This window comes from Rhyacophila brunnea, unplaced genomic scaffold, assembly GCF_057557595.1.
Source record: "Rhyacophila brunnea isolate RB1 unplaced genomic scaffold, BYU_Rbru_1.0 scaffold_2, whole genome shotgun sequence".
Lineage (NCBI taxonomy): Eukaryota > Metazoa > Arthropoda > Insecta > Trichoptera > Rhyacophilidae > Rhyacophila > Rhyacophila brunnea.
Genome location: NW_028232859.1, coordinates 23,816,023 through 23,840,132, shown reverse-complemented (window position 1 = coordinate 23,840,132; position 24,110 = coordinate 23,816,023). Strand labels below are relative to the sequence as shown.

Here is a 24,110-nt window from a genome sequence, read left to right as displayed (position 1 = left end):
ATCATAAAAGATTTTATGAATAATTTTTTAAATGATGCTGATACGAATACGTATGAATTATGATATATTAAAAATGACAAAATGACACCTTTAGTAGGTAAGATCACAGCGATTACACTTCGAATTGATAACATTGGATGGGAATAAATGATTGATGGGAAAATAAAACATTAATATCTTGTCGATTGTCCTTCACATCCCCTATGGCCTGTGCCTATGTGATGAATGTGTGAGAGGGGGATGATCCCGGTCACGTGACCCGTGCTCTATCTCCGTCGCCATCCGGCAGATCTCCCGCCAATCGACACCGCCATCTATAATAATTTTTCTCTAAAGGCTTCAACAAGGATTAGAAATGGCTTCTAGTTGCCATTGCGATAACCCGCTAAATAGCAGTGGTATAAAATAACATTATTATACGCCGTTATACATACCTACATATTCAAAGAAACTTTTATTTATAAAAATATATGACGTAAAATCTGGGTATACAGTCGATCTACTTTCAGGGAGAATGTAGTCATTCAAATCAATATTTACCGGCGAAGTTTACAAAAAATATTTAATTCAGCCGTAGAAATTCTATCTTACTCTAACACATATTGCTGAGATATAAGCGTGCCGAATGCTTTCTCACTCGCACTTATGGTTCATTATTGTTCAGGCCTTGGCTGAAACCCTAAAACCCTCGCCAGATCACTTGTTGTGGACTTTCTGTCTAAATAAAATATCACCACTGTCAACGAACATACAATGCTGAAAGCACCAGTTCTCGACCGATCAATTGGGCAAGTACCGATAGTAGTTGTTGGATGGATGACCGCACGAGAACATTGCGTGCGGTTTTCTTTCTTGCATTTTCCAATTAATTTTCTCATTTGTATTGTCTAAAAATAGTAACTACACGTGTTATAAATAATTATGAGAAGCATTAGTGTTCGCCAACGACCATACCATGTTGAAAGCACCGGTTCTCGTCCGATCATTGGGCGCGGATAGTACTTGGATGGGTGACCGCTTGGGAACACCGCGTGCCGTTGGCTCTTCTTTTTATGGAAATTTTCCAATGAATTTTCATATATGTTTTGTCTAAAAATAGTCAATGAGTGCTATAAATAACGACAGAAAGTAAAGGCAATCGCCAACGACCATACCATGTTGAAAGCACCGGTTCTCGTCCGATCACCGAAGTTAAGCAACATTGGGCGCGGATAGTACTTGGATGGGTGACCGCTTGGGAACACCGCGTGCCGTTGGCTTTTCTTTTTATTGAAATTTTTCAATGAATTTTCATATATGTTTTGTTTAAAAATAGTCAATGAGTGGTATAAATAACTACTGAAAGTAAAGGCAAACGCCAACGACCATACCATGTTGAAAGCACCGGTTCTCGTCCGATCACCGAAGTTAAGCAACATTGGGCGCGGATAGTACTTGGATGGGTGACCGCTTGGGAACACCGCGTGCCGTTGGCTTTTCTTTTTTTGCAATTTCCAAAAGAAAAATTCTCACATGCGTAACACCTTAATTACAAGCGAGCTGTTTTTGTATAGTCAGGTGGAATAATTAAGCTTGGAAGATATGTTACTATTTTTGTGAAATATGGGAAATCTTAGTTTGAAAGGTGAAAATTTATATTTCTGTAGGGTAAATTTAAAATATATTTTTGTAGTTTCTGGGCAAAGTGTCAATAGATAATCTCATGTTATTATGCGCGATAACAGAGTAGATAGGTAGGTATGTAGTTTGTTATTCGACGCACACTTTTCAAGTACGTACTAGTCACAATCGCCATTTCTATATTGATCCGGGAAATAATTATATGTATGAATAATTATTTATAGCTGTGCATATACTGCCAACGGATATTTAGTATATTTCTTAACATAGATGCCAGTGACAATACATTCTTTTATCCTTTTGGTAGCGGTCCAGCAGGCCTATATTATAACTGGTGATATGAAGTTACCCGACGGCATGATGTAATTGTGACGTAAGCCAATACACGCTCGAGGCAAGCCGCCCAACGCACACTGCTCACCATAGATATTATTATGCTGATACACCTATTTGTGTATGGGGACAATGGATAACGCCAGTATTTTAGTAGCATTAATTTCTCGAATGCTATTATCACTCCGGTAGTACGTCACAATGATGTCATATGACGTCATGACGACCGGGCGACTTCAACTCGCAAGTTCTAACATAAGGCCCCAGTCCTCCAAATAGGGGGATTGAGGACCTCGGAGGACTTTAAGAAATACTTCAGAAAAATATTTGGTGCTATCGATTTAAAATCTAGAATGAAATATAAACGCCTGAATTATATTTATGCGACACTACTGGCAAAAAGAGGCCTCAACTATGACCATGGCGCATTTAAGATGTGATTGTCATAGTGGCGAAGGATGGAGGTAGGCTGTTTAGATCCGATATAAATAGTGCATACTAAACTTTGTCACTCTGTGGAGGCCCATATGATCCTATTAGGATCCGACATGGTCGAAAGAAAGAAACTTTGTCAATTATACGTATTTGTTTTCACTGAACTAAGACTACAATTATTCATAGTTTTTAAAATTCAATTATACACTGCGAAACCAAGCCATAATGTATAATAGTTAAAAAAAACTCGTCTATCTATAAAATGTCTATCATAATTTTGGATATTTTATAGATAGAATAATATTTTTATATATTATGGCTTGGTAGCAGACCAACAACATGTGTAATATATATTCTTAATTCAATAAAAACAAAATGAATGAAACAAGTATGAATGAAAAAGTGTGCACAATTTTGTCGGATCGCCCAAAGCATACCAAAACTATTATGGTTTGGTTTAGGTAGGGTTTAATTGATTATTTTTTTAAATTGACCAACTCCGTCTGTAAATTGTAGTCTTAGTTCAATAAAAACAAATACGTATTACTGACACAGTTTAATGTGCACTATTTATGTCAAATCTTAACAGCCTACATCCACCCTTCGCCACTGGATTGTCAATATGTTGTAGGCTGACATCCATTTCTCGTAAAAACAAAATCTGTCAATACAAACCTCCACTCAGTGGAGGCCCATATGATCCTATTAGGATCGGACATGGTCGAAAGAAAGATTATGGTACAAAGTTGTAAAAAATATATTTCTGAAAAAAATGCTAGGTACTATTAGTAGGTAGGTACTGAAACATTTTCGTTTTCAGATTTCTTGTTCGAACTACCTATTTACGAGTGAGCCTTACATCCACGAAATTAATATTATGGATTAATGTCATTACTCATTAGAATTCAATATATTTTACTAGTAAAACATAATGGGAAATTGACAGTTTCACAAAAAATCCTAATAGCTTTGAATCAAGTGATAAAGTACCTACTATCCTACTAGCTAAATTTCCGAACCGTATTGAGAGAAAATTTTTGTAGAGACTTGATTAATCAAAGGAACTTTTCCATGACGTTTCGAAAATTATACTAGGCGTTGGAATAAAATACTTAAATACATTCAAATTTTAAATACAGGTGCTTTTGATGAGACAGTTGGGGTGTTTTAAGTAATTATAAGAATAGAAAAGTTGAATGTTGTGATGAAATATAAAATAACGTATATTTTTTATAGAATACGACGACCTACATAATGAGGAAATGAATAATTGAAAGCTTTTTTTTCTTTTATATTATCCAATTCACGCTTAGTTGTTTTTTTTGTCTGATAATTTGTAACTGCAACATTGTATTTTATTACAACTTTTGAGAGAAATATTTTTTTTTGTATTTATAAAAGTTGACACTGTTTTTTATATATAAAAAATCTGAATCCTTGGCACGGTATCTGATATGGATGGAACTGTAGGATAAAACTGAATTATGTTTCGCATAATTTATGTAAATACCTGAGCATTCCCCTCTGGAATAGGAAACTTTTTGAATAAATTTTATTTCAGACGTTGGCAATGATTTTTCGCGGGCAATATAATATGTTTTCTAGTGCCTAGATAAATATTTGCATTGATATACCTACGTTACTTACAAAACATATATATTAGGAAAATATGGGTATTAGGATAAATCTTGGAAAAAATACATTAAACAGAGTATGATTCTAATTTCTTTCGCTTGCCGGACTATTCGCTATAGAATATTTCATTATATTATACATACGATCATTGAGATAGTTTTAGTACATTAAGGTACTTAATTCAAAGAGGGAATCTGGATGTACTCAGAAAATTTTGTGTAACGTTCTTTATAGATACAATTATTTGCATTTACAAAACAAATAAGAGCGGTTTTAATAACTTTTAAAATTATCGAAGAATTAAAAGTTAAGTAAAGTTAGAACAATGATAACAGAAGTTCTAAAAATCTATCACCGTGATCGTAGAGCATAGAGAATAATCACAATCTCAAGTAAACTTTTACTTTTACATACATAAAAGAATCTTACATTAACAAAGAGGCAATAAAATATTTGAATGTTGAATGTGTAATATATAATAAATGGATTTGCACATATAATTGATACAAGTTATTGCAACTGGCAACCTATGTTTGTCTATACCTACTCTGTATCCGCGAATGTTGGCTGTAAACGCGCTTTGGTGCCAAGTAGTAAGTCGTAGTAAATACCTAACCGCCCTACCCCATATTATTACAATGAGCAGCCTAACCGCTTGTGTTTTTGTTAGTAAGAATTTACAAGTCCATGAGTTGCTTCAAATAAAGGTTTGTAGAAAAAGCAAAAGTCTCGTGTGCACGGATTGATTGATGATATTAGATCGTTATAACCTACATATAAGTTGTTTATATATTGGAATGCTACATTATAATGTTCAAATTAGTATTTACAATGACGGTCATACTATGTGCACAATATCTTTACAATATAGTGTGTATATAGTTACTTATCTATTCTTTTTCGAATGAAAAAATGGAATTTTTTACATTTCAATTACAAATTTCTGTCAATGGCACGAAGAAAGTATTGTTTATTCGACTTTTTAACAATGCCAGTCACGTTGGCGATCAATGTGAGTAACGGAACCGTCTTTCTCTGTCGCAATCCTACCAACGAACCCCAGACTTCTTGTATATATGTAAATTGTCACTAAATGTATGCGGAAACTTCTCCACTTTTCAAATATTTTGTCACCCGTCGGTTGTAGCGGATATTCCGCTATATACAGTGTTGTTTTTCGAATTATAAACCACATAAAAAAGTACTTTTATTCAAACAACTTTTCAGCAAACACTTTCGTTTCCAATCTTGATGTAACAGAACGAGTTATTTGTTTATTTTATTAAATTGTGAAATATATATATAAAGTATTAGTTCGTTTAATATTATTAATTTAAATTTATACAATTCGCCAATTCGGTCAACAAGAATTTGATCACCTTATGCATTTATAGTTATTAAATTTATAAGGTACCATTCGCACACTTTCAGACACATTTACAATTTCAAAATTTTGAATTAGTGATAGGGAAATGAAATTTTATAAGATTGCCATTAAACGTACACCATGACACATGATGACGTCACATTCGTGACGTCACTAAACAGCTAATTACGTTTGTGCTCATGCATACACTCGTGCAGTATATAGCCTATAAGGTTTTTGGGAATCTCATGCATACGACCCTAAGACTATAATAATAGATCAAGTGAAAATACATATAAAAGTTATGAATCAAAATATCCGTGATTGATATGGAACGGATGCGGATCCACCCCAATGATAGAATCAGAATAGGTACTTACTGTAGAACTCTGGATCAACCTTCTCTGACTCTCCCAATCCTTTACAAGCCCTGTGGTGGATGCTATCGGTTTCCCCATTAATTTCTTCATTAGGTTACTCCATCTCATCGGTGTTCACCTTTGTTAATCACATTTCCCAAACAATTATTAACCTTTCGAGGGTTTCTGGGACACGGTGAGGAATGTAGAAAGTTAGGAATTAATAAAACGAAGATCGCCCTGGTGTTGATCTCTGGTAGGGGATGCTACAAAAAGGAAAATATTGAATGACAAAAAAACATAAAAATTAAATAAATATACTTTTAACTGGCAACAAAAGTGTTTCTATGAGAGAATCTAGAATTAAACTCTAATAATATAAGTACAGTTTAAAAAAGATAATAAACAAATGCAAATCATCTCAATTTCTTGAAAACGACACATAAACTAACGCATAGTGCCGTCCAATTTATACTGATCGATAGCAAAATATGCATGCAAGACATCATTAATTAATATAATTTTCATAATAATATGTTGTCAAATGAAAATGGCGACGGAAGACACTGGAATCAGTGATGTCTGTTAATTGAGCTAGAATTCCATTCTACCATTTCGATTTAAATTAAAGGTTAATAATTCTATAAATAATTGGTTTAATTGATACTTCATCCAGAATATATTAGTGGTAATGTTGCATAATTCCCGTTGATTATGGCATGTACCTAACTTATATAGTAGTGACTTTCACTTAACCTGTCATTAGCAAATCTATGTGTATCAATGAATATTGGTGTACAAAGATTATCCAGTAATTTATGGAAAAGAAAGATAGGTACGAAAATATTGCATAGCGACAGGGATTCTTTGAGACGTGATGGAAGTCGTGTGGTGGTCGAATGCTCTATTTATGGAAGGAATACGGTGAAGTAACATTACTTTATATAATATAGGTAGGTACACTTAGTTATATCGTTTACACGTGCAAATTAAATCCAAATTATTATAATTTATTCGTATGCATAATGTGTGTTGATTTCGTATGTCGGAATTGAATAGAAAATGTTCACAATTTACAAGGTCTTTTGTACGGTAAGTTATTCAAGGAGAATTGCAGAAACCTATGTAAGTAAGTCCCTTTAATCAATGTGTCAAGCTATTTGCAGTAAATCTAGCAAATAAGGGATCTATCTCAGGCCAAGGCTCAGTGGGGTTGCCATTGCATTTTCTCTCGTCTCGAATTTCCCGTTCATTTTCCTATCATCTCTTCCCCCCAACGCAAGGAAAAGACTGGGAAAACATAGGCTAACGGCGAGAGGGAGTCAATCAATGTTCAAACAAAACATCCATTTCCCATTAATCCAATGCTGGATATTGTTGACTCACTAAGAGTGCATCGTATTAGGTACTACATACATCAGCTATACACGTACGAAATATCTTTCAGGTTACACAGAAAATAGATTGTCTATTTTATGGTTTTACAGTGTGAAACTAATAAAAAGTCATAGGTATATAGATTTTTATTTCATACTTCTTAATTCAATAATGTTATAATTTAATAACACTGGTTATTAAAAACTTTAAAACGAGTAAGTCGAGTAAATAATGATTCTATTTTGTCTTGAAAAAATAGGTATTATTTTACATTTAAATCATCATCATCAGCCTGAATCTATCCACTGCTGGATGAAGGCCTCTTCAAGCTGCTTCCACTTCTCTCGGTCCCGTGCATTGCGTTGCCACGTACTTCCGCAGAACTCTATCATTTCATCGTCTACCTTGCGGACGTTTTGTACTTCTTGGATACCACTGGATGACTAGATTAGTCCAACGATTGTCTCCATTTAATCCAGCCCATCTCCATTTAAGGCTTTTAATAAACTCTATTACATCGCAAACCCTTGTCTGCTTCCTTATCCACTCATTCCTCTTTTTGTCCTTTCGCGTTATGCCCAGCGTGCACCTCTCCATACCACGTTGTGCTACTCTAAGTTTCTGGATCTCTCTTTTACTTAGGGTCCATGTTTCACACGCATATGTGATCACGGGAAGCACAATACTTGTAGTATTATTAATAGTGAACGTGATATTTTCAAATTCAACGCGTTCCCTACATGACGTTAAAAACGAAGAAAATATGTGTTAAGTAAACGACACGGTAATAAGATAAGTAAAAAAGTAAATGGGAGATAAAACAATGTATACTTAACTCACCTCACGTATGTGGAATAGGTTTATCAATATCTGATTGAACATAGTTATTATGCAGTCGTAGCTACAAGATCTGAGATAAAATACCTTTTACGCAAAAATAAATATATTTCGTATTTAAATTAAATTTACTGCAATTTGGTTGCCATCTTTAGATAGAAGTCGGCACAGTCGAATCCTACAGTTTATTCCACAGAATAAACTGTCAACAGACAAACTTTAATACACATTATTTAACAATAGTGTATTCCATATTTTTCCATGAGATCACTGATCAGTAACATGTTATATCTGATACCACACCCAGTAGAGTAAGCCGGTTACCATTAATTTTGTGATCCCTGGTTTATTCAATAGACGAAAATACTGTCTAATAGTTACCAATATTTTCCGATACAAGAGAAAGCTTACATATCATTTCAGTATGTGGGAAATCTGGGAACATAGAAATATGTAGAATATTAAAATAATATTTTAAATGATTTTTAGGCACAGCGCATACGGTGTGGTATGTGTATGAGATGCTTTATCGCTTCAAGAAGGTTGTCATATCGCGAAAGGAGACGTTTGATACCTTCATAATACTCGTATTATTATAGAATTTTGTAAATAAAACCTAAGATACTAACTAGTTGTTGACATTAAATATCCATGAGTATTTGTTAGTTAGATATTCGCATAGCGGCAAAGGTATCCCACTGTTTGGCTTGTGCTCGCTGTTTGCTTTTCAAATGAAGTGGCTGGCTGCAATGTCATGAAGTATTCATTCATTCTTTGTTCAAGACTCTATTTCATTCGGAAAAATAAAGGGAAAATTTTCATCCTAGATAACGTTGGGCGCCGAAAGTGAATGTTCGAAATTTACATAGAGGTCGGCCACAATATTGTGATGAATTGAAACTATGAAAAGGCTTCTAGTCATATCAAATAATTCATTGTTACTTAAATCGGTATGTAAAATATATTTGTGGAAAATCTTTTTCGAATCTATCTATGAAAGGAGAAAAATTACCCGCTATTAAAAACATATTATACATCACTACCGACACCACCATCCTAAATCTATCCACTGCTGGATGAAGGCCTCTCCAAGCTGATTTAATTTCATTTATATTATTTATCCAGTAGTCACTTGGGTACCACTAGATGACTATTACCTATGTATGTAGCATTAGCGTGTGGTTACATTTCAGATCGAGCATACATATCACCACAAGTAGTTTATCTATAAAAACAGCTGTTTCGGCCAATTATCCCTAACTTGATTCGATATTCCTATATCATAATTATTGCCGTCATCCGGGCACTGTAATACCAGACACGTTAATAAATAAATGACAGTTAATTACATTACGAACTCCGTCGATTCAACACCTGTAAAGCCGTCGATACCGACACTTTGCATTGACCGTAAACTACTGTGAGCACAGAGTGACTCATCCATCCAGTACCCTTTCGACCTCCATCGCACCGTGATCTGATACGATACGACTGAAGCCGCGTTGACAACACATGGTGATTCATCTATCACGCATCTGTTTGGCGTTCGTTGCGCTGAAACTGCTATGGTTTGAGCGAACGTCGCGTCTCTCATCCATCCTGAACTTGTCATCATCATTCATCCCAAAACACAAGTGTAACCGTGGGTGGGACAAATCACCGTCACTTTGCTACTGCGTGCGTGCGTGCACACAGCATTAGCTCCAGCCATCTCAGCATCAAAGGTTAGTGCCTGAATTGAATCCCTGTATAACCGCCCTCACCTAGAAACCATAATCCACCCCAAATTAGAGTCAACGGAAAAGCGCCGCCAACAGATATTGACAAATTATCTTATTTAAACTTTCTATACTTGAACTGAATATCTATATGCAGGTATTCCCAGCATTATGTTTTTTATGCATTATTAGATTTTAATATCACATTGATATTACGACGATTTCCTAATATTAATGCTCAAGTAAGTTATGCGTAAATATTAAAAAGAAATAAGTACTTATACCTTTTAATCAAATCTAGAGTGACATAAGAGATGATTCTGGCCAACATAATGTACTAGGATAAAAAACAAGACGGATGGAGGTTGCGAAAATATTCAAACGAAAATATAATAATAAGTTCCCTGCGGGATGAAAAAATATAAGAAACCCTCGCCATGTCTCTGATCTCGATATTCCCGAAGGATGATGGATGGACCGTCCAAGGCAAGGCGCCTGATAAATTTAATGCAAACTATAGCGGTGGGGGTGTGTCTATATAAGTACTATGTCGATTAATCATCGTTCATCTTTCACAGGATGACATTATCTTTGAGCAAACCAGTTTTGACGTCGCAATTAGCTGCAGGAATTTCAAAGTTTACCTAGTTAGAAGTTTTGTTATCTATATAATATGTACATACCTTAATATTAATACATTAGTATTTCTATTTTGCCATAAATCATTTTGTCACGAATAAAATCATCTGTACCTAGTTATTGTATATGTTACGCCGAATGTGCGAAATTGACTATTACATGAAATGGGCTAAATTTTGCCTAAATCATGAAAAATGCAAGCCTGTTGTCTTATTCATGAATTGGACAAAATATCTGGTGAGTGCATGAATTCCGCAGTAATTTTTCTGCCTGAGCATTGGACAAATTAGATAGTAGCGCTACGGTGGTATTTTTTGCAACTAAACTAAATGTGTGAAATTCTCGTGGATTGGTCAAAATATACGTATATTGTCTATGGTCAAAATTACTAATCAAACTAACCAAATGTGTCAAATAATGTCATTGATAAATATACCAATCAATAACTAAAATGACGTTCATATCCATTTACTATGCGCAAAAAAACTAGAACTATAATATGATAACGGATGAATTTTATTAAAAGGTATTTTCGCGATTTGATTCGTGCTTGGGTATCGTACATGCAATGGTCGATTGTACGTTTTTGATAGTTTGTTGACACTTGTTAGCTAACCTCAAAATGGACATTCAGTTGAATAATTCAGAATTTTAAAACCTAACCTAACCTAACCTAACCTAACCTAACCTAACCTAACCTAACCTAACCTAACCTAACCTAACCTAACCCAACCCAACCTAACCTAATAATATTATATTATGTCCAATTATAACTAATAAAATCATCCGTATTAAATTTACTTTTTCTGCTGTCATGTTGACAGTTTAAGAATTCCATGCCCTGGCGACTTCATGTACTCGGCAGAAAATTTACCTTATTCATGAATAAGGCAACAGGCTTGACTATTACATGAATTAGCCAAAATTTAGCCCATTTCATGTAATAGTCAATTTCGCACATTTGGCGTAACATATATAAAACCAAAGTTATATAATTAATGACAAGTTCTTTATTCATTATTTTTCGAAATACATTACATAAATTGAATAAACCCCATAATACATAATGATGATACGTTCATATTGCATACTGATCACTTTGAGTAGGTACCTACCTAAAATTTAATAGTTAGATATAGTATAAGTAATTTTGGTTCTATACGTTTATCCTGGATACAGCGCGTCGCTATAGATTGGTTTGTCGAATATCCGTTTTTGTCGAAATCACCTTTTAATGCCGAATGATTTTTTGTATTTAAATGGACCAGAACCATCCTTTTCTTTAAATTACTTTGTAATGAATACAGCATTTATATGATCATATGATGTAAAAACAACAATTTAAATACCTCCATGTATTTAAATATAGGATAATAAATTTGTTTTTCGTCTCCTGAACATTTGACATTTGGTCTATTCGACAAACCAATCCTACTGTGACGAGCGGCAAACACATTTTGAAAATAGTCGATATACTGAATTATTTGTTAGTTTGGTTTAGTTTAGGTTAGGTTAGGTTATCCTAACAAATAATCCAGTATATCGGCTGTTTTCAAAATGTGTTTGCCGCTGTATCCAGGATAACCGACTTGTACCGTAATTTTTCCACCGACTTGATGGAAAGACATAAAAAAACAAATACTTCTTACAAATATTAATAATTATGTAAGTTATAATTTATATTTTCTAGTTTTCCACAATACAATTTTAATACAAGATCGGTATCGTCTTGGACGTTTTAAATTCATCAGTAGTCTGACATACTCGTGGGCACCAGAATGAAAATTTCTACTACGTAATATAAATGATTATACTTATCGAGCCACCGATAATTCATAGTTTCATAAAATCGCAAAAGCATAATAATATTGTCTAGGGCACATTGCAATCTCGGACAGAATTTTTAATATCGGGTAAACGGCATTAGTATTTTCCAATTCGTCGAAAATTTTGCCTATTTTTTTGTGTCTGCTAGGTATCTGGTTTCGAATAAATGCTCTAATATTATGAATAAATAGTGTGTAGGTACATCAGGGAACTCAGAAATAATGGGAACTGAAATACGCAACGGGTAAGGCGATAGCAGGTAACCGACTCGAGTAAGGAAGAATCCGGGTTTAACTTACACACGTGTTAAGAATACGTTTTACGTCGAATACTAAAAACTGCTCTCGGTTTATGCATTTACGCTCATTTAATGTTGGTGTATTACACACACTATTGCACGTGCATAATGCGTGCTTCATTTTCGTAGGACACTCACACATTCAAAATCCTGCTTCACCATGCGTCGTATTGAATATTGCCTATCGGTATTCTATTTATTATCTGTTCTGTGGTGTACATATTATGTCAATGTAAAGTTTTGATGAATTTGTCTGTTAAAGATACCCAAAAAATAATAATAAAATAGCTAAGTAGGTACCTAACAAATTTGCAGACAATTTGAAACTAAAAATAAAAAGGAACGGCATTCTAAGTCAGCTTAACAATGGCACTTTGCATAGGGACGCCACTGTATTTCATGACATCGATATTGGAATTAAACAAAGTCATAGTAATTACAATAATATCGTCTTGATTTTTACCTAAATTTATGTAATCGACGTTAGTGTAGTTGTAGGCTAACGTATTATTTTAAAAGCTGTAATAAATTATTGGAGTATTACGGATAAAAGATATTCAAAGAAATATTTCGCATTTTTATTTGCATGGAAACATACAAAATGCCCTTTGATCCGAATAAAAAGTGTATATTCAACGAGTTCAATAATTCAACGGTTCCATTGAAAGAAATCTAAAGAATTCCATATGAAAAGCTGCTATATTATTCGCGCCGTGAATGCCTGTCAGCTGTTCGTTCTCACACATTATCAAACTCTTTTAAGTTCAAAAGCTTCTTAAGCCATCGCTTTTCACCCTCTAAGAATGTCGAGTGGAAAATTGCTAAGTGTACCGCACATTCCATCACTTTTCATAAAGGAAAACTGCTTTTTAGACAGAATAAAAGGCGAGCAAAAGAGAAAAACCTACATGCAAAGCGGTTTCTTGCTGAAAGTTTTCCTCGTTGAAGATACTCGATTGATTTTCAATAAAGGCTTCGATTATATGGAGCTTAACTGCTCTGATTTATGTTTATATAATAATGGGTCGAAAGAGCTGAAGAAAATATTTCGCAATAGGATATTGCTACTTGTGGTAAAAAGAACATGCCCAGTTTTCGTTATATTTTATAATTAGGTACAATTACGACAAACTTCATTCAACATAATTTCATTGCAGACAAAATGAGTTTTTTTAATATTTATTGACGAATAAATAAGAACACGATTTTTTACATAGTATCTAAGTACCTACTTTAGCTATGCATTTAACTATATCTGTATGAATCTATATAGTTTTAAAATATCCGCTTTTCATTCGATATCTATTATTAATTTGTAGTTACCTAATTACTTATCGATTACAGTTATTATGTGAGTGAGAATAAACATTATATTATCAATACAATAAAATATCAATAAATATGACATGTAATATGAACACTGTATTATTTTATAATATAGCTAAAAAAAAAAATTCGCAGTCGGTAGGATTCGAACCTACGCTCCCAGAGGGAATCTGATTTCTAGTCAGACGCCTTAACCGCTCGGCCACGACTGCTGATACGAGCGGGGTGCGAAAATTTCGTGAAACTTCTAACACTTACTTATAAAATATTCAGGGAGACAATAATATTCCTATTATAATATTTTTAATTAAAAGATAAATTATTATTTATATTCTGTCAGAATTTCTACGATTCTGCTGTGTTATCTGCCTACACATTCGAGGTCAATAAGTTGTTACGAGTAGGTAATTACAGAGATAATCAATGTTAATTTTATTATAGTTGCTAAATTATATTTTTTCGTTGCGCGATTGTAGCAGGGAACATTGGCAAGATAACTAATAATAATTGTATTATGATCAGTTATTGGAATAACTGGAGGCGTTTTTAAAAATAGCTTTTCTTCCAATCTGCCGTAGGCGAGAAAGATTTTCAATAACTGCGAGGCCATTTTCCTTCCCACATTTATCGCTTTTCGTGGCTTAGGCAAAGTCGTGGAAAACGTCTATATTGGATAAGCTTGGCAAGAAAAGTCAGAAAATCCCGAAAATATTGTTTCATATTACGTTTCTTATTTATTTGTTCTCTCCGTCTTGGTCGACCTTCGGGCACTAAAGCTGCCTGAATAAGAAAGGATAAAACCCAAAAACCTCTCATCTTATGCATTTTATGCGACCAAATCGAGATATAAAAGAGGCTGAATTATTATAATATAATCAATAAGTTACGGTATCTCTGAAAAGATTACATTATAAAAATCGTTGGTAGAATTATAAAGATTGCGTATCCTTACCCAGCAGAGAAAACTAAAATGACTTATAAATAAACTTTTCAATATTATTAGGTACTTACTACATGGTGGATCCTTCAACAATATTATATTAGGACTGTTATTAGGAGGGTCTATGAATGGGATACTTTTGGATAAGTCCCCGTAACTCTTCAATATTAAGTGAATTAAGTAATGATTTTTACTTTATACTAAACATATAGTATTTTTCGACTGTGTTTAGGAAAAAAGGGCGTAACCCTCAATTTTTCGAAAAGTGCTTTTATTAGATATTAACAATGTATACAACTAATTACACATTCTATAAAAAGGAAGTAAGCCGCAAATGCCGAATTATTATCTAAATTCAGGTTTTAATTGAGATTAATTAATTTTTAATTTATGGAAAAAAGCATTTATCTTCAATTTTAATGATTTTTTTGTAATAACTTCTTTGATTATTATTAGATCGAAAATATATTACACCAAATCATCAATCATCATGCACCCAATGTCTGTGCCTATTTAAAAAAAAATATTAAACTAAAAACTCTCAAAAAACGTTTTTTGCCTCTCCTGTAAAATTTGTTCAGTGAGGGTTACGTCCTTTTTCCTAAACACGGTCGAATTGTGCAATACTGTAATTTAATAAAAAATCATCGGAAATAGGTACTTTAATTTTATCAATTAAAAAAAATCTGCTAACGTTTCATTCATAAACAGCTTGCCATGAATGGGACACAAGAATCGTGGAATGGGACGAATATTAAAAGGTAGAAAAATGTGGAAAATTTTAAAGATTTTTTTTGAAGCGAGGTCAGCCCGTTTGAACAATAGTGAATCCATTACGTAGTTTTTCATGTAATAACAGCATGAATCAAACATTTGTTTTACTTCAACGAAAATACTCTATTATTTACAATATTGGGGGCATGGCACTGGGGCTGACAGGGCTCTAGCCTGGAGGCCCGGCGAGACGAGACGACCACATAAGCGAGATAAACACACATAACAAATTGGCTTTAATAGTAAAAAAAGTCGCCTGCGACACTATTTTCCTTCAATAATATTATTATTTAAAGTTATGTGGTTGTACGATACAATTTTTAATTGTGTATCAATACTCGACATCTTCATAATTCAAATGGATGTATTAAAATATCCAATAAAATACTAAACATACACATAAATTTTACCGCGTACACCATTTGGAAAACGCTACTGTAGAGCGTCACACTGCTTTTATCCTTAGCGATAGGTAGGGGGGCCCGCTAAAGATCCTAGCCTGGAGGCCCGCTTCTATAGGCAAACATCTTATGACATAACCTTCGCCTACCAAAGGACCTAGCGGGAAAATACGAAGTTTGAAATTTGAAAAAAATGATCGATAGGTACTTAACATTACGTGTTTTAAATAATCAATACGTACCTATCTAAAAACAGCTTGACTTGACCTACCTGAAAACACCTTTTGGCTTGAACAAAATGTCAAAAATAAATGTTTCCCCAATACAGCGAAAATATTTTTGAATAATTATTCATAGTTTTGATGTACCTACCTAGGTATTTTATTTAAAAAATAAAAATGTGTATAGCTTTAAATCTCTTTCATTACGGTATGTACATAGGTATTGTAAAGGTGATGTCATTCAGAATAAAATGATCAAATTCTAATATCCAAGATTGTCTAGAATCTCTAGAATAATTACATTGTTCAAACAATTACTACTGTTAGTAATATGTGTGACCAGGGAACTCAGAAATAATGGGAACTGAAATACATAACGGGTAAGGCGATAGCAGGTAACCGATTCGAGTAAGGAAGAATCCGGGTTAAACTTACACATGATTGTGTCAAGAATACGTTTTACGTCGAATACTGAAAACTTCTCTCGGTTTATGCATTTACGCTCATTTAATGTTGATGTATTACACACACTATTGCACGTGCATAATGCGTGCTTCATTTTCGTAGGACACTCACACATTCAAAACCCTGCATCAAGATGCGGCGTATTGAATATAGCCTATCGGTATTCTATTTATTATCTGTTCTGTGTGTGTGACCAATGACCATTTCATAAATAATACGAAAGTACAACAAAACATTGTGTAAGTATGACAGACAAAGTGGTAGTATACATTATTATGTGTGATCCATGCCAGTTCCATGTGATTCAAAAAGCTCCACATCTTGCTCCTGGATCTCGCGATGATGGTAAAGTTTCTCAGGAACATTTCGGTGAGCCAATGGTATCAGTAAACTTGAGCCGAAGTAATTCCTTCCATATTCTATCGGCAGTTACCAGTTGTGATAAAATGAAAACGGGTGGCAACTGCATGGGGTTTAGGTGGATTTCGAAAGAAAACAGCAAACAGAAATAAACGATGGAAAGAAATACATACTTGTACGAGAATCTCGCAGGATGTCTAACGATTTGTTTCCTCAATTTTCTTTTCATCGTGGAATTGTTGATCTAATTATTGTCATGTACAAGTTATAAGATTCTTGAGAAGTATGTATAATATTATATATCTACTTAAATAAGCATAGTTTGTAGTTTGTATTGATTTTTCGATTTGGCACCTTGTTGACTACCTACCTACTATGCTTTATTTTCTACGGCCTTTTCAGCACGATTTTAAATCATATTATATTATAATTAACTATTTCTTTTATTCAATGATATATTCTCTATATAATAATATATGCTCTCAGAAAGTGTTTTTCTAAATTATATATGTTTTATATTATATTATGTGATTGAACTGACGTTTACATTGTAATAATGTTTTTCAAAGAAAGTAGTTTTTAAATCTATTAGAATTAAAATTCCGCCAAGTACCCTCAGTATTAATAGTAAAAGTAGTTTTTGCTAATGCATTGTACTTTAATTGAGTCATTTACGTTGACAGCTGTTTCGGGCTATAAACCCATCTTCGACAGCCCAAAACAACTGTCAACGTAAATGACTCAATTAAAGTATATTTTATTAACGAAATAGCTTTGTTTCAAAACCGTCATAATAATATACTCACAATGTACATACTACATCAATATGTTTCTGCATCCATTATAGCTGTTATATTTCACGTAACAAACTTAAACTTGTAGTATGATATAATATTGTAGATTGCAGTAGATAGCCTTTTCAGTTGCCTTCAACAGTTCATCTTCATTACATTTGACCCCGATAGACCTACTTTTTCATTCGCGGGTCTAGAGGAGTGGAAACTTTGCAAAGCTCTTATGAAACAATTCACTATCAATAATACATTCAATAATTTGCATCAGTTAATCTGTTTGAGGATAGTTTATCAAATGTTGTAAGAAGCTGTAATGGTTACCTTCCAAATTCAAGAAAAGAAAGAAAAAATGAAAGGGTGGTTTCAATACGGCTATATTCTATTTTCTCTATAGTAGGGTAGGTACGCAACGAGAAGCGTGCAATCAACCCCGAGAAATATCCGCCAAGACGCTAAAAAAGTAAATTTACAATACGGTCGACGCACGGGTTTTTGGGTTGAATACGAAAACCCAGCTACATAGCCACATATTATATTAAATTTGTAAACATCTATACATTCACGGTTTTGTATGGTTCCTGAAGAATACTCCCAGATTTACATAAACATTTTAATGCTTTCGTCAAGGAAAATTAATGTATTTTTTACTATTCTATGACAAGATTTCAGATACAATAGAAGTTACCTTTTACAGTAACCTAGATATTCGGTTATTTCCCGAACTATTGAGAAATACGAAAATTGAATATTTCTCAGTGTCGTTTCTGGCTACACATATTTTTCTTTTTCCCATTATCATTATTTATAGAATAAAATTATGATTGAAAATCTGAAATTTGACCGAATCGAAACATGGCCTTCGCGATAAAAACCTTGTGTAAAGACCATTTGAATATAATTTGATCGGTAGATTTTTAGTACACACGTAGAGACGTAGAATAAAAATTGATCGGTTGTAATGATAATTAGCATCACTACCGTGGAGGTTCTTCACATTTTAAACGTCCTCCCTCGCCTTTCAGTAAGTATAGAGAAAACTGCCCAAGAGAAGGATCCATAACACGTCACGCAGAAGAACCTTTATGGCAATAACCACACCTCTGACCTTATATGACAAGTAATGATTGTCCACAAAGGAATCTAATTTCGATTGTGAAAGTCTCGAAGAATAGGTAAAGCCAGCAGAGCAATTTCGCTTCGCAGGTAATCTCGAATACCGAACATGGGAAGCCCTCAACATACTAAGAACCATATTAGGACTAGGACACACTCGGGAAATGGGGGTTCTCTGCAAGTAGAGTTGGGTTTCGGGAATTTCCCGACGGGAATTCTTGAGAAATTTTCGAGATTTTCCATCCCGAATCTCGAGAATTGAATTTTTAACATTTCGGAAAATCCCAGATCTCGAGAATCTTTTCTCGGGATTCGGGATTTCTTTATTATCAAATATTAATTGAAAAAACGATGTTCTATATGAAAAAACTGGACAGAAATACAAAACGTTCAAAGACGTTTCGGATCGGATTTCGGAAGATCTGGGCATTCAACACAATTAAGCCAACGTCGATTTTTGTAACATCAGGGAATTTTGTGTCTCAAAAGTGTACGCGATTATCAGACGCAGCGATTGACAGTATGGTGATTTTTAAATTCTATTTTAATAAGTAATGTTTTGAATTATTTTTGTTTTCCTACTTCTATTTTATTTGTCTTCTTACACAATTAAAAAATTTTTTTTTTTTTGAAATTTGTCTGTTTTTTGATTTTAGGATTTTTACAAGTTTTTTTTAAATTTCCCGATATCTTGAGAATTCTCGAGAATTCTTTTCTGGAAATCCCGAATCTCGAGAATTCTAAATTTCATCATTTCGGGAAATCCCGAATCTCGAGATTGAGATTTTCATGGGAAATACCCAACTCTACCTGCAAGTACGGTGCGGTGGATCACTTGTGTTCATGAAAGGTATCGGTATATTGACGAGGCAAATATTGACATTTTAGTATGATTCACAAATTCTTGAGTTAATGTAACTTACACTAAAATTTAAGTATGTATTTAAAAAAAAATTATACGCCTTTATGGATATATGATACGTGTCCTTCAAGGTTACACTACTAATCGAAAAGAACAATCTGACGACGGAGAATAGCGTCTTATTGTTTGTTACAACCCGCTCATGAATATCTATCTAGTAGGTAACTATTAAGTCAAACCGATATCATTCATCAAGTCTCCTTACCGTAATGGCATAATACCTACATGGTTGTATGAGGTGTTGCCCTCTTCCTGTACCTAAATAAATAATACTTCTGAATAACCAATATTTTTTTGGTTATTCAAAGTTTTTGGTACATTTAAAAGTGCCACGATATTGTTTCAAAACTCACAGGCTGTTTCTAAGGACTAAATCTCAAGAAAAATCTCTGAATTTGTGGAGGTACATTCAAATATCTTGACTATTTTCGCATATACTTCCGTCGAATCATATGCTCGGAAAATTGCTACTGAACGTTTCACAATACCTGTGGATATTTCTTTTAAAGGTATCCTATACAACAACGTCAGGTAGGGATATTGAAAAGAAGCTCACAGACATCCTTCCATTAAGGAATGACGATACAATAAGATTGAAAAGGTACAGATGGTGCTCTTCGCGAACCTTCTACATATAATATAATCCAAGTCATTTCGGGTCTTGGCATCCTCTAGAAACATTTTTGATCATGGAAGATTCAGTGCCGTCGCTTTCCAATTACTTTGGCAGATGTACTAATTATTATATTATATGCTTCTTCTTTCAAACGATACAACCCGATGCGGGTCTTTGCAACTACTAGTTCTAATTCTAGCAACTACCTTCATCCAGGACTATTAAAAGCCGCGTCCTTCCAATCTTGGACGCCCAAGGTCTTTAAATCCAACTCGACACACCCCCTCCATCTTTACGTGGTCAAAGTGTCAATTTATTTGTCACGGGTGACTCCTCCAATTCTCGATCTCAGGGGCTCAATTCTTTTCTGAAATACGGTTCCTAGACCAGATACTCTCACTGCTAATGGAGGATGGATTCCGGATATACGGTAATGTAAACTCTCTCCAAAATGCTGTTGTGCGTCTTGAAAGTGTCGGCCGATAATGTCGTCGGTCCCGGGTCTGGCAAAAATATTTAAATGTTGTTTTCGTCAATGTGTATTCTTTCTTAATAGGTTGAGCAAGAGGCCATCATCAATTTTTCGTAAAAACAATAATCTGTTAATACAATTTCCACTTTGTGGAGGCCCGTATGATCTTCTCAGGATCGAATATGGAAAAAATAAATATTATATTGACTGCTACTTATTTACTGCACCCTGTTATGCTGCAGCATATGATAAGCACAAGGTCGCGCCACTTTCCTCGGTTCATCGCCATGTCTTGCGCCTTCCGCCAAGTGAGACCTGCAGCGCGTAGATCGCTTTTATAACATACCGTTTATTAATTACAATAGAACACAATATATACTAGGTACTTACTTCAGACCATTTAACGATAATCTATTTCGTCGCGAAGACAGTCATTGGCAATCGGATTATTTAAAATAATATAAGTAAATAATGTCCACCTTTGAGCATTAAGTTTTCCTCAAAACGTCATCGACTCATTTTTATGCAAAATATTTTTGCCATGGTGACTTTTTCAACATGATAGAATGATAGATGGTTCGATAATGATTGTCGCATTTCAATGTGGATCCTTTTTTGTACTATAAGAAGAACACTGATACTGTTTCCAATACCTACAATACTAATGACTTCATACGAGATTGTAGATATCATGCAATAGATATAGTTAGGTCATTGTCCACTAAATGTTTTATTTATTTAAGCCTACCTTCAAAAAATATAAAATAACCTAAAGATAATAATGTAAAAAAATCGAAGATACCTACTGATTTTACGTTTTTTTTTAAATATATGTATCCTTCGCGGACAAGCATCATTATTTGATCACGATACTTGCGAGTATCGATACTTTTCTTTAGATACGATACCGATATCAGGTATCGATATCTACTTCTTCTTTCGATATGACGGCCCTACAGATACTGTATTCAGATCTATCGAATCTTCTACTAATACATTTATTTATTTATTTATAAAAAGAGTATTACGGCATTACAGCTATTGGCCAATGCGCCATAATACTTAATAAATACAAATGTATAAAAATATCTTAATTACAAATAACAATAAAAAGACAGCATGTGTAAATATTAAGGCCATTGGACCCGTTTTTTCCTGTCTTCTCAGAATCGTGGAAATGGCAAGGACGTTTAACACGAATTGACACATAATAAACACTTTATTTATTTAAAATCTAATAAATAATATTCAAATAACACTTTTTGTGTCATTAAAATTTTCTGATTCGCTTTACTTTTTAAAATAAATGACAAATAGTCGGTCCTGTTTTCGAAATTGGCCAAAACGACTGTCACGCCACAGTGAATTTTTGAACTTAATAATAGTTTTGCAGGTATATATTGTATGAAAGAAATGGGTAAAACAATACATTTCATTGATTAACTCACGTACTTTTTTTAATTTCAGAAAAATAAAGATTTTAAAGCCATTTTAGTTTGAGTATACATCAGCCAATTTTGAATGATTTTTTCTCACAAAATAATATATACTGCACAATAAAAATATTTTTTTATTATAATATAACATTTCCGTAATACTATAAATAATAATTAACAATGAAAAAATAAATAAAACCCTATAAATTCGGTACAATTAGTGACGCTATATTACCAAAACACGTCGTACGTTTTCATGTATTTATCCTATTTTCAGACAATTTAGATATATAATTATTTTGCAAAATTAACAAAAAGAGACCATTTGATCGATTAATCCATATAGTTTTTCTAATTTCTCATTTCTAACCTTAGTAGGCTTCTAAATTTCAACGGGTGAGGACGTCTTTTTTTTCCAAATTTTTATCCGTCGCGAACAGTATTTTAACTCATAGAAAAATGACCTTTACTCGCATTGCAGTAACAATCAAATTGGCAAGACCACATGACGTAGACCAGGTGTTATAATTTGTGTTGACAAATCAAACATCATAAAATACCAGTGAATGTCAAACTGAGAAAAATGTAGTTATATTATATTATTTATTATCTTGTAATACAAATGGTTGCAGCATGTGAGATATTGTAAGATAATTGAATCTTATAACCACGATGGCTACAAAGAAGTCCTAAAGGTATTCGTTCGGTGCAACATTTATAAAAAAAAATATTTTGGACTTGAGCAGTTTAGATAAAATATAGGTGGACTTTAATTATTTTGATAAATACCTACTTGGTTGGGCTTTAAACGATTTGAAAAACTTTGCATGTACTTAATACAGTTTTTATGTACCTGGGTCGCCATGTTTTGTTATTTTCAAAGGGACGTATCCAGGAGTATGTTTATTGGCATTATCAATAGAAACAAAATAATATTATTTTTCAAGGTCTATTTATTATCGATCTTAAGTGGTTTATGTCACAAATAGTAAATTTGTAGAAAATTTAAAGTAAAATACGTTTTCGAATGCTGTCATAGTAATGGCCACTGAAACATGTGTCATAATTTTCCTAATCGTCAAAATAATAATAAAATAAGTGTTTTGGGGCAGAAAATCACGTATATGTTTTATGATGTATGTATTTTTCAGATGGTTTGTGGTAAAATCTTTTTTTTTCATACTGCCACAATTCAACTATTCATAATTAATTGTTTGTTAAATTTTTCATTGTGCACTTTGACTTAATAGGTAGGTGATAAAGTTTTTACCTTACTTTATTGTATTAATTTATTGTTAAGTGAGAATTAGCTGCTTTCGTTGTCAGTGTGTATTTGATGAGTGCGCATAGTGCCTGACGATGTCGAAAGGCGAAACCAGGATCGCATAAAACGACTCAAATGAAATAGTACAAAACTTAAATCCATTAGAATTTAATATATTTAATGCCGAGTTGAATTGAATGGAATCACCTTAGGCATTTATTAGTAATTATTTAACACAAGTAAAAAATATATTGAGGTAAGAACCTAGTTCATTGAATAATAAAAACAATATTACTCTTTACATCACAACTGACAAGATTTATATGAATTGTATATTGCCTGAACTCATTGATCCTAGACTAACACGGTCGATGGATATAAGAAACCCTCAATATCATAATTATATTAGATGCTATCAATAGAAAAGAAAAAAAAATAAAAAATAATAAAAAATAATAATTTATAATAGTTGTTCTAACACATTACATACCGTTAAGCCTGTACACTAATTAAAGAACCAATTATTAATTTTCTATACACACTAATGTTCCGAAATCCTCCG

General features: G+C 33.4%; 3 non-coding genes across 3 annotated transcripts; 2 read left to right on the top strand and 1 right to left on the bottom strand.

The window, feature by feature from the left end:
* The first annotated feature begins 1,140 nt into the window (after window positions 1-1,140).
* On the top strand, window positions 1,141-1,259 carry LOC147072085 (5S ribosomal RNA). Its single transcript, XR_015070742.1, has one exon. It is a non-coding gene; the product is annotated as a 5S ribosomal RNA (ribosomal RNA).
* Window positions 1,260-1,356: 97 nt separating this feature from the next.
* LOC147072084 (5S ribosomal RNA) lies at window positions 1,357-1,475 on the top strand. The gene has a single exon (XR_015070741.1). It is a non-coding gene; the product is annotated as a 5S ribosomal RNA (ribosomal RNA).
* A 12,425-nt stretch (window positions 1,476-13,900) lies between these two features.
* On the bottom strand, window positions 13,901-13,982 carry TRNAS-AGA (transfer RNA serine (anticodon AGA)). The gene has a single exon. It is a non-coding gene; the product is annotated as a tRNA-Ser (tRNA).
* Between the last annotated feature and the right edge of the window lie 10,128 nt (window positions 13,983-24,110).